Here is a 12,352-nt window from a genome sequence, read left to right on the forward strand (position 1 = left end):
ATCTTAGGTACTTAAGAGTCTGTAAGATCACCTGGCAAGGATGCCAAGAATGTAAGAATCCACACCTCAGGGAGAGGTTTAGGCTTCATTCCAGCCCTGAGATTCAGTGACTCTCCAGATGGGGCCAAGGCTGCAGCCTGGAGAGTCACCAGTGAGAGGAGCAATAGGAGGAAGGAGAGAACTCAGAGGGAGAGCCTGCCGTGACCACGCCCCAGACCCTGCCCTGAGTGCCTCGCAAATCAGTATCCACCAGCATGTATCAGGGGCCGTGCAATATGATTTTAAACCTAATCCAAGATCATACCACTAGAAAACAAAACATGGGCCAAAACCCAGTCAAACTGAACCCCAAGGTCCATGGGTCACCCACTGAATCCTTTCTCCTTGAACGGGAGGTCTTATCACATCATGAAGTCCTTCCACACCCTGATGGGACCCTATCACCTGACTATTGTAAAATGACATTAATGATCCTGTTTGCCCTTGAGAAAGAACATTCTAGAAGATCAAACTTCAACCTTAAAAAAATTGATTAGTAGAAATAGGAGAGAATCATGAGTGTTATGAAGCACGGACTCACCCTGGGTTACTGGAAATAGCTCAGAGCAAACTGCATCACAGCACACCACTAATTAAGAATGCTTAAATGGCAGCTCGAACCTCAGGGGGCCACCACAGGCAAGAACCACAGTGTTCCATTGCACTTCGAAACAAGTACTTTGTCATTATTCTGATGTATAATTTATGTGGGCAAAAATGTCTCCTCCCTTTCAAAAACAGCCGTGAGCTCCAGCAGTGCACTTCAGCCCCTCCACAGAGAAAAACCATTCCCACAATGGTTTAACTTTTGTTTTGACCCCGGAACCCATTTTAAAGCATTGTCCCCAAGTTGGATGAGCTCTCCAGACCTCCTGCCTACAGTGAGCTGATGTGCTGCTTGAGGAAGCCTGGGAGAAGGGCCATTATTTCTGCAGTCCCTTGGGCTTTTGAATTTTAACCAGCAGCATGAGGCTGACAGGCATGATAAAGGCACGGGCCCTATGGTTTGCCAATCTGGAGAAGCTGGGTCCAGGGACACTGAAACAGGTCAAGTCCACGCCCCAGGGTGTTTTCTACTCCTCACAGGCTCAATGTCTTCTTGCCACTTGAACATCACTCACATTGCTGCCTGCCTTGGAGTAACCTAGGACCCTCTTTGAGCATTCCCAGGTCTGCAGCACGACAGCATTGAAGGAGACATGACAAGAACAGCTTCTCCCGTCAGCACAAGTCACTGCAATAACCCAAGAACAGCTCCAGCAATCCATTCAGCTGTCACCCTGCCGAAGCAGGCGTCTGCTTCTCCCTCCCCAGGGACTCCTCCATGCTCAGCACAAGTCCCACATCTGCCTCCATTTTGGCCACTCTCCACGTCCCAAACTGCAAATGTCCCTGAAGAAATGAATCAATTTGTCAGCTAGTTATCTTCCAGTTTCCAACAGAAGTGCCCTATTGGCCAAAGTTCTTGAGCCAGGTCACTTGAAAGGCCATGGCTTGACCTATAAACTGGTTTGTTTTATCCTCTTATCTCCAAACCACACTCCCATTTACTTCTCCACTACCACCACCACTGTAACATGCTTCATGGGCATCTCTGCTGGTGTTCTTGCAAAATGAATAACATAGTTATGTGCATTTTCACAAAAGTACATGATGTGCATGTTATATATCTTTCTGTTTCCTTAAATCCTGGTTTTTACCTTTTGGGGTCAAGTCTCACCACCTTTATGAATCTGATGAAACTTACGAATACTCAACAGAAAAATGCATGAAGAGAGATATAAAAGTTTGCACATCATTTGAGGGGGTTCACAACATGGGAAAACCCACCAGTGGACTCCTCAGGGTCCTGGACCTAGGCTGAACCTCATCAGAGATGTGAGCCTTTGGCTAGGGCTTGAAGGTCTGGTCCAATCAGTGGTAGCCAGGGAAATAGGGTCCCATGGCACAAAGCGGGAACCTGGGCACAGAAGACATCCTATGGCCCAGTTTTTTGGAAGTGAACGTGGGCACGGTCTCTTCCTCAATGAAGAAACGTAACCATAATAATAGGCCATGTATGATTTCCACTCTAAAATGCCCTCGCAGCTCCTTGCCACCTATTCATGCCCATCATCCCCTCCTCAGTTCAGGGTCCTCCCAGAGGGACTTCATTCCTCATCTTCATCAAGTATCTTCCCCACACTTGCTTTGTATAAAATTTTGATTTTGTTGACATGGTCCTTGGAAAAAGTTCTGAACAGTTTTAAGTTAAGGTTTGCCACTACAATCAGGTTGCAAACCTACTGAAGAGAGGAAGCAGTCTTTTATACATGTTTAAGGAAGTAGAGAATTTTATTTTGAATGCCAGGGTAGCACAGGCATGGTGTTGATTCTCATGAGAAAGATGAGGAGATATGAACTTCATTTCCAGGAGGTGATGGACAACAAGAAGTTGATGAATCAAGACCTTGCATTACAAATCACCACAAAAGTGAGTGGCGATTTCTTTCACTGTTCTGTGCATTGACTGGACTAGGCAGGGTTTCTCTCACTTGGCTTCTCCCATCAGATGCTGGCTGGGGTTGGAGTCAACTGAAGGCCCAACCAGAATGATTGTTCAAGATGGCATCTTCACTTGCACAGCTGATAGCTGGCCTGGGATGGCTGCAACAGTTGGAGGCTGGCAGAGCACCTCCCTCCCACACAGCCAGCTTGGGCTTCTTCACATCATCATGTTCCCAGTGAGTCAGACATCTCACCTGACAGGTACCTTCTCTTAGATCAAGAATTCCAAGAAACCAAGGCATAAACTGCAAAGCTTCAGACCCTGCCTCAGAAGAAATGTGGCATCATTTCTACTGGTTACAAGTAAGTTCATGGCCCATATCCAAGAAGAAGGGACCCCAAATGAGCATGAAATAAAGGAAGGTATTGTTCCTTGGGGGCCATCTTTGGAGACCAGTATGTTGGAGAAGGATAAGAGAAAGGAAGAAAGAAATAGGAGGTGCAGAACACTGAGAGAACTGATCTAAGATAGGCGGAAGGAAAGAGATTCTTAGGACTGACATGATGGGAAAAATTGGGACAAGGGAAGGAAGTATGCACTGGGCTTCTGGAAACATTTTGGGGCATAGAGAGGGCAAGAGAGAAAGAGTTTTTTCAGGAATCACCATCTGGGATAAAAGAAAGATTACACGTGAAAGAGATATAAAGCAGATTTTAGAGAAGCTTTACTACACATTAAGACTGTCCTCCCCTCGTTGACATTTCTCAAGAGAAAGAATAAAGATTAGAATCACTTTCATTATATTTTTCTACCTAGCTGTTTTTTGCTTTTCCATTGGCCAAGATCACAAGGCTGTGTTGTTTTTATACAAGCTACATCTCTCAAATCCCCTTAATAAACCCTGCACAAGATTATGACCATGGAATGTAATAATAATAATAACAATAACTGGTTTAAAAGCATTTAAAACTAATTTGGAAGAATCATATGTAATCATATTACATATGATTGCTGAGACAAGGATTCCTTTTAAACAGGAGTATGTACATGCACTTTCAGACAAAAGCCAAGAGTTTTTAAAATTTTGTCTTCTCTGTAATAACTTCAGACATGATGTCAAATAAAAAACAAATCCAGGGAAGCAGATGTGGCTCGGGCAACTGAGCTCCCACCTACCACGTGGGAGGTCCCTGGTTTGGTTCCTGGTGCCTCGTAAAGAAGACAGCGAGCTGGTACACAGGCAGGCATGGCAAGCTGATGCAACAAGAGACACAAGAAGAAAAACATAATGAGAGACAACAAAACAGGGAGCAGAGGTGTGGCTCAAGTGATTAGGCACCTCCCTCCCACATAAGAGGTTGCAGGTTCAGTTTCCGGTACCTCCCAAAGAAACAAGGAAGACAAACAGACACAGCAAGTGCAAACAACGAGGGGGTAGGGAGAAAGAAATAAATAAAATAAATCTTTAAAAAAACAAATCTAGACTTAGTGAGGAGAAACTTTATCCAAAAGGAGGATTGCAAAATGGGGAAAGGAACTATTGCTACAAAGAATGCTTTGACCAACAGATCTGCAAGCATCTGGAGGGTTTGGCAGAAAAGGTTTATCTCATAGGAAAGAGTAAACTAGACTAGGAACATCCCGGTATGGGGAAGTGGAATGAAAGGGCACCTCAGGGGATAGAAGATCAGAGGATATTTTACCCTGAGGTCCCCAGTTCTTGGGAGGGACCACTTAGATGGAATGTGTCAGTCCAGGCTGAGGGTGGGCCAAAGCTCAGGGCCTGGGGAAAGGAGCATTTTGTTCTAACCGATCAGTGGGTACCAAACAGTGCAGCTAATCATTTGTGAGGTAAAGAATGGGAATTTGGAATATATGTCTACCTTTGTCATTGCTAAAGAAGGGTTTTATCTAAGTCATACAGGGAAGACTTGTTCTTTGCAGCAAGCCATTAACACAAAGAGTGGGGAGATTTCTCCTCACTGTTTTTCAGAATCACAGAGCTCAGATAATGTTCAACATTGCCCATGGGTATTATTGGATTTTTCTCCTTTGGGGTGGAGGATGGGCTGGTAGGTATTATTAGATTTTTCTCCTTTGGGGTAGGGGATGGACTAATGGGTATTATTGGATCTTTCCAGTTTGGGTATCATAAAAGGTGGTCTTTGGCTAATTGCCTTTGTGGGGAAGTTTTGCTGGAAGGTTCTATTATACAGCAGTGCGGCTAGCAGCAGTTGATTTCCAGAAAGAACAAGACTCACGAGATATAGGCAGTCTGTACACAGTGTTCCCAGACACCGGCTGCAAAAATACTTCCCAAAAAGTGCCCAGAAATTCTTGCAGCTCAAGAGCTTTTTAGAGGGTAGATAATTAGGGCCCCAGGCAATCTGCAGGATTTTGTTGCTGTCCGCATTCCTGCTCTGGGGTATTACTTGGTCAGAGACATCAAGGACGCAGCTCACAGGTGAACTTTCATCCCTGACCCATGAAAAAAACGAGCCCACAAACCCCACGTGGGAGTCTATGGAAGTAAACACTCTCAGTTTCCCTGTGTGTTGATGGAATCTCAGGTACTGAAGATTTGGAACTGATCTAAAATGAGGCCACTCATTTTAATGACCAGTGCATTCAATATGTTCTATTTTAGCTACTAATATTTATGTAGTGGTAGGCATTTTATATACGTAATCTCATTTAATCCTCACATCAGATTTATGAGATGGATACTGATGAAAGTACAATGTTCTGGGCTGGACCTTTGGGTGGGGGGAGGTAAATTATTCCCTGCTCAAAAATATTGTCCCACAGTGAAATATAAAGAAAGGGATCTACATAGTCTCTGGATACTAACAACTACAGGAATGAAAAAGCCAAGAATATAACTGGAGTTTGAACAAATAGAGCCAAGAGCTCAAAAAGGGTGAACTACAGAGTTTTTAATTTATTTATATGTAGCTTGGAAACAATCCTGAATGATTTTTGAATATGTATGTCCTTGTCCCTACAATTAGGATGTAATAGTGGCACTCCATGTGTTAATGTCACTGAAATGAAAAACAGCTCTAACTAAATAAATTAAACAGCAATTAAATATAGAGGAAGCTATATCTACTTAGCAACTAGGATGCCTAAAATGAGAAAGGAAAGACAATAACAAATGTTGTCATAGATGTGGAAAAATTGACACCCTTTTACATTACTGGTGAGATTGTAAAATAATGCAGCCACTTTGGAAAACAACTAGACAGTTCCTCAAAATGTTTAACATAAAGTTACCACTTAAGGTTACATAAAGCAATTCCATTCCTAGGTATCTGCTCAAGAGAAATGAAAACATATGTCCACACAGAAATTTGTATGCAGTGTTCACAGCAGCATTATTCTTAATAGTCACAAGTGAAGACAACCCAAATGTCCATCTTGATGAATGGATAAATAAAATGTGATATATTTGGGAAGCAGATGTGGCTCAAGTGATTGGACTCCCAGCTACCATACGGGAGGTCCAGGGTTCAATTCCTTGGACCCCTTGGTGAAAGCAAGGGGCCTGCGCAGGAGTGCTGGCCTGCGCAGGCATGCTGGCCCATGCAGCAAGCTGGCCCAAGCAGAGAGCTGGTGCAGCAAGATGACACAATAAAAAAAGACACAGAGGAGAGACAATAAGAGACAAAGCAGACCGGGGAGCTGAGGTGGAGCAACAGATTAAGTGCCTCTCTCCCACTCCAGAAGGTCCCAAGATCAGTTCCCAGTGCTGTCTAAAGAGAGAAGACTAGCAGACCAGACACAGAAGAATGCACAGTGATTGGGACACAGGGAGCAGACAATGCAGGGGTTGGGGGGGATAAATAAGTAAATCTTTTTTAAAATGTGGCATATTCATACAATGGAATATTATTTGTCAATAAAAAGAAATGAGAGCCCCAAGAGTCAGCTCATCCTATAGGGCAGTTAATAATTAGCCAGAGCTATCTAAATCACCTGTTTGGGGGTTCCAGGAGAGCAGAAGAACATCCTGCAACATCCTTGAAAGACTGGAAGGAAGAGACTGCCCATCTGCAGAGAAGATTTGTGAGTAGAGCCAGTGCCCATTCCCCACTGGCAGGATAAGACATCTCATGAGTTATTCTCTGGTTGGAGTTGGAAGTACCATTTCCCAAAAACAGGGAAGGAAGAGATAGTCAGGTACCAATTTCAGCTGGTGATTAGTAAATTCAGTTGGCTAAAGTCCAATCCTAAGTACAGCTAAAGTTTGTACCTATCCAAGTAGGAAAGAGGAAGTAACCTCCATTTTATCCCTAACTCTGGCATAATGGGAAGCTGACTGATGATCACAGTGACAGTATGGACCAGCTTCTTTCCACCCAATGGAAAGTCAGCATGCTGCCATAGCCTAGGTTCCAGCCCCACCTCTGGCAGAGAGGAAGCTGGGGGAACCTACATCAGCCTCTCTGGGCAACTGTAGTCACTTTGAGCCCACATGGATTAAATTCTTGGGCACACCTGTGACTGCATCCCCACCACTCACAAGGCAGGAGGAAGAGCAGTGCTTCCTCAGTCTCTCCAGGCAACTGCAGTCACTTTCAGCCTGCACAGACTAGATTTTTAGGCATACTTGTTGTTCCATCCCCACCACTGACAAAGCAGGAGAAGTAGTGTTCCTCAGCCTCTCTGGGCAACTGCATTTGCTTTCTGCCCACACAGACTAGATTTCTGAGCCTGACTGGCTCTATTCCTGTCCCTGGCAGGGAAGTAAGGGGGCCAGTGCTTCATTAGTCTATCCAGGCAACTGCCATGAGTTTTGGCCCATAGAACTTAGTTTATTACTCACACTTACAGCTCCACCCTGCCCCAGGCAGGGGAGAAAGGGGTGTGGAACTTTATCATTCTCTCTGAGATGGTCTTGGCCTGCATGGCTTGGATTACTGCATACAATTGCAGCTCTGTCCCCAACTCTGGCAGGAGGGAAAGGTGGGTGAAACTGCATTGGTTCCTGGGGCAAGGTGGGGAGCTTCACCCTCCAAAGATTATAGTACCAATGGCATCCTCAGCTCCTATTTCAGCCCCAGCAAGGGAGAAATGGCAAGAAACAGATAAAATGAGCTGAAAAAATTCAGATTGGCTAAACATGAATCATTATAAAGTTCCAAAATAAGTTGAACCAAGTATCAAAGAGAGGTTGCAGCACAAAGCCAATCAAATAGAAAGCCCTAAAGAAAGGAACTGAGCCCAGAAAAAATACATGAAATAAATCAGATGCTGAGACACCAACAAAAAATTACAATCCATACCAAGAAGCAGGAAGATATGACCCAGACAAAGGAACAAACTAAACCTCCAGAAGACATAAAGGACTTGAGACAACTAATCATAGATGTTCAAACAAATCTCCTTAATAAATTCAATAAGATGACTAAAGAGATTAAGGATATTAAGAAGACACTGGGTAAGCAGAAGAAGAATTTGAAAGCAGAAAAATAGCAGATCATATAGAAATGAAAGACACAATGAATGAAATTAAAAAGACACTGAGGCATATAACAGCAGATTAGTAGAGGAAGAAGAAAGGATCAGTGAGCTTAAAGACAGGGACTCAAAGCTAATACACAAAAGAACAGATAAAGAAAAGAATGGAAAAAATTGAACAGGCTATCAGGGAACTAAATGATGGCAAGAGATATGCAAACATGTGTGTCATGGTTGTCCCTGTAGGAGAAGAGAAGGGGGAAAGGGCAGAAGGAATATTTGGGTAAATAATGGTAGAAAAATTCCCAACTCTACTGAAGGACATAGATATTCATGTCCAAGAAGCACAATGTACTCCAATCCAAATAAATCTGAATAGACCTACTCAGAGACACATGGTAATCAGAATGTCAAATGCCAAAGACAAAGAGAATTCTGAAAGCAACAAGAGTAAAGAGATAATAGTTGGAGACTTTAATATACCACTCTCATCATTGGATAGAACATCTGGGCAGAGGATCAATAAAGAAACAGAGAACTTGAATAATATGAGAAATGAACTAATCTTAAAGACATATACTGAACATTGTACCCCACAATAGTAGGATATAAATTCTCAAGTGCTCCTGGATCTTTCTTCAGGATAGACCATATGTTGGGTCACAAAAGAGATCACAATAAATTTTAAAAGATCAAAATTATACAAAGCACTTTCTTTGATCATAATGGAATGAAGCCAGAAATCAACACCAGGCAGAAAAAGGGAAAATTCACAAATATATGGATATTAACACATTCTTAAATAATCAGTAGTTGGTTCAAAGAAGAAATTGCAAGACAAATCAGTAAATAGATAGAGACAAAGAAAAGAAGAACACAACATATAAAAACCTATGGGGGGAAGCAGTTGTGACTCAACTGACAGAGCATCCGCCTACCACATGGAGGGTCCAGGGTTCAATAAGCAGGGCCTCCTGACCCATGTGATGAGCTGGCCCATGCACAGCGCTGCAGCGCACAAGGAGTACCATGCCACGCAGGGGTGTCCCCCATGTAGGGGAACCCCACATGCAAGGAGTGCACCCCTCAAGGAGAGCAGCCCTGCATGAAGAAAGCGCAGCTCACCCAGGAGTGGTGCCACACACAGAGAGCTGATGCAGCAAGATTATGCAACATAAAAGTGACCGTTTCCTGGTCCCGCATGACAAGAATGCAAGTGGACACAGAAGAATACACAGCAAGTGGACACAAAAGGACAGACAATGGGGGGGGGAAGGGAAAGAAATAAATAAAATAAATCCTTAAAAAAAAAAACCTATGGGATGCAGCAAAAACAGTGCTGACGGAGAAATATATAGTCCTCAATGCTTATATTAAAAAAGAAGAAAGAGCTAAAATCAATGACCTAACTACAAAGGTGGAGGAAATAGTAAAAGAACAGCAAACTCTTCCCAAAGCAAGCAGAAGAAACAAAATAACAAAGATCATAGCAGAAATAAATGAAATTTAAAAAAACAAAACAACTATATGAGAATTAACAAAACCAAAGTTTGGTTCTTCAAGATCAACAAAATTGACAAATCCTTAGCTAGACTGACAAAAAAGAGAGAAGATGTAAATAAATAAAATCAGAGAAAAAAGGGGGACATTACTACTCCAATTTTATTTATGATCAAATAAAAGAGATCTATAAGAGGTTACTATGAACAACTGTATGCAAATAAACTAGTCAACATAGATGAAATGGACAGATTCCTAGGAGCATACAAACAACCTACACCGACCCTAAAAGAAATAGAAAACCTCAACAAACCAACCAAGTAAAGAGACTGAAACAGTCATCAAAAATCTCTGCTTTATAAGTGAATTCTACCAAGCATTCAAATTTAATACCAAATCTTACTAAAACTCTTCCAAAAAACTGAACAAGAGGGAACACTACTAAACTCATTCTCTGAAGCCAACATTACCCTAATACCAAAGCCAGATAAAGATAGTATGAAATAAGAAAATTACAGACCAATGGATATAGATGTAAAAATCCTCAACCAAACAATTACTAATTGAATCCAATAACACATTGAAAGAATTATACACCACAGTCAAGTGAGTCTAATCCTAGGCATATAAGGGTGTTTCAACACAAGAAAACCAATCAATGTAATACATCACATTAATAAATTGAAGAAGAAAAATCACATGATCATTTCAATTGACACAGAAGAGGCATTCAACAAAATACAGCATCCTTTCTTAATAAAAACACTCCAGAAAATAGTAATTGAAGGAAACTTTCTCAACATAATAAAGGGCATATATGAAAACCCCACACACAACATTGTACCCAGTGGTGGAAGACTGAAATCTTTCCTGTTAAGATCAGGAACAGGGAAGTGGATGTGGCTTAAGTGATTGGGCTCCTGGCTACCAGATGGAAGGTCTAGGGTTCAATTCTCAGGGCCTCCTGGTGAAGGCAAGCTGGCCTGCATGGAAAGCTGGCCCAAGTGGAGAACTGGCCCATGCAGAGTGTTGGCCCATGCAGGAGTGCTGGCCCATGCAGAAGTGCCAGTGCTGCAAGATGATGCAACAAAAAGAGACACAGAGAAGAGACAGTGAAAGATGCAGCAGACCAGGTAGCTGAGGTGGCACAAGAGATTTAGCACCTCTCTCCCACTATAGAAGGTCCCAGGATCAGTTCCCAGTGCTGCCTAAGGAGAAGACAAGTGAACACAGTAGAATGCACAGTGAATGGACACAGAGAGCAGACAAAGGTGTGTGTGTGTGGAGGGGAAAAATAAATAAATATTAAAAATATAAATCAGGAACAAGACAAGGAGGCTACCTCCACTGTTGTTCAATATAGTGCTAGAGATTCTAGCTAGAGCAATAAGGTAAGAAAAAGAAATAAAAGGTATCCAAATTGGAAAAGAAGTAAAACTTTCACTATTCACAAATGATATAATGTTATACCTAGAAAGTCCTGAAAAATCTGCAATAAAGCTAATAGAGCTAATAAACAAGTTCAGCAGAGTGGCAGGATACAAGACTAATATGCAAATATCTGTAATGTTTCTATACACTAGAAATGAGCAGTCTGATGAGGAAGTCATGGAAAATATTCCATTTACAATAGTGACTAAAATAAACTTAACCAAGAATATAAAGGACCTGTATTCAGAAAACTACAATGCATTGCTTTAAAAAAATTTTTTAAAAAGGCCTAAATAAATGGAAGGATATTCTGTGTTCATGGATTGGAAGACTAAATATTGGTAAGATGTCAATTCTACCCAAAATAATTTACAGATTCAATGCAATCTGAATAAAAACGTCAACAGATTTTTTTTAATGGAAAAGCCAATTATCAAATTTATTTGAAAGGATAAGGGGCCCCAAATAGCCAGAAATATCTAAAATAGGAAGTATCAAGTTGTGGGGCTCTCACTTTCAGATTTTAAATAATATTAACTAGCTACAGTGGTAAAAACAGCAGGGTACAGGCATAAAGATAAACATATAGATCAATGGAACCAAATTGATTGTTCACAAACAGACTCTCACATCTATGGTTAGATGATTTTTGACAATGCTGTCAAGCCCACCTAGCTGGGGCAGAACAGCATGGTATTGGCATAAGAACATATACATCAATAAGTGGAATAGAATTGCGAGTCCAGAAATAAACCCTCACTTCTATGGCCAACTGGTTTTTGACAAACCTACCAAAGCCATGTTAACAGGACAGGAGTCTCTTCAACAAATTATGCTGGGAGAACTGGTTATCTATATCCAAAAGAAAGAAAGAGGACCCCATCTCACACCTAACACAAAAATTAACTCAAAATAGATCCAAGACCTAAATATAAAAGTTAGAACCATAAAACTTCTAGAAGAAAATGTAGGGATACATCTTCAAGACCTGGTGGTAGGTGGTACTTTTTTAAACCTTATACCCAAAGCATAAGCAATGAAAAAAAAAAAAAAGGATAAACAGAACCTTCTCATATGTAAACACTTCTGTGCTTCAAAGGACTTTGTCAAGAAGGTAAACAGGCAGCTTACTCAATGGGAGAAAATATTTGGAAACCATATATCCATGAGGGTTTGATTTCCATGCTATAAAGAAATCATACAACTCAACAATAAAAAGGCAAGCAATCCAAATTTAAAATAGGCAAAATACTTAGACATTTTTCCAGAGGAAATAAAAATGGCAAAAAAGCACATGAAAAAAATGTTCAATATCACTAGCTATTAAGGAAGTGCAAATCAAAGCTATAATGAGATATCTTCTCACAGCTAGTATTAAAAACACAGAAAACTACAAGTGCTGGAGAGGATGTGGAGAAATAGGAACACTCC

The sequence above is a fragment of the Dasypus novemcinctus genome, chromosome 6 (genome assembly GCF_030445035.2).
Source record: "Dasypus novemcinctus isolate mDasNov1 chromosome 6, mDasNov1.1.hap2, whole genome shotgun sequence".
Taxonomy (NCBI): Eukaryota; Metazoa; Chordata; class Mammalia; order Cingulata; family Dasypodidae; genus Dasypus; species Dasypus novemcinctus.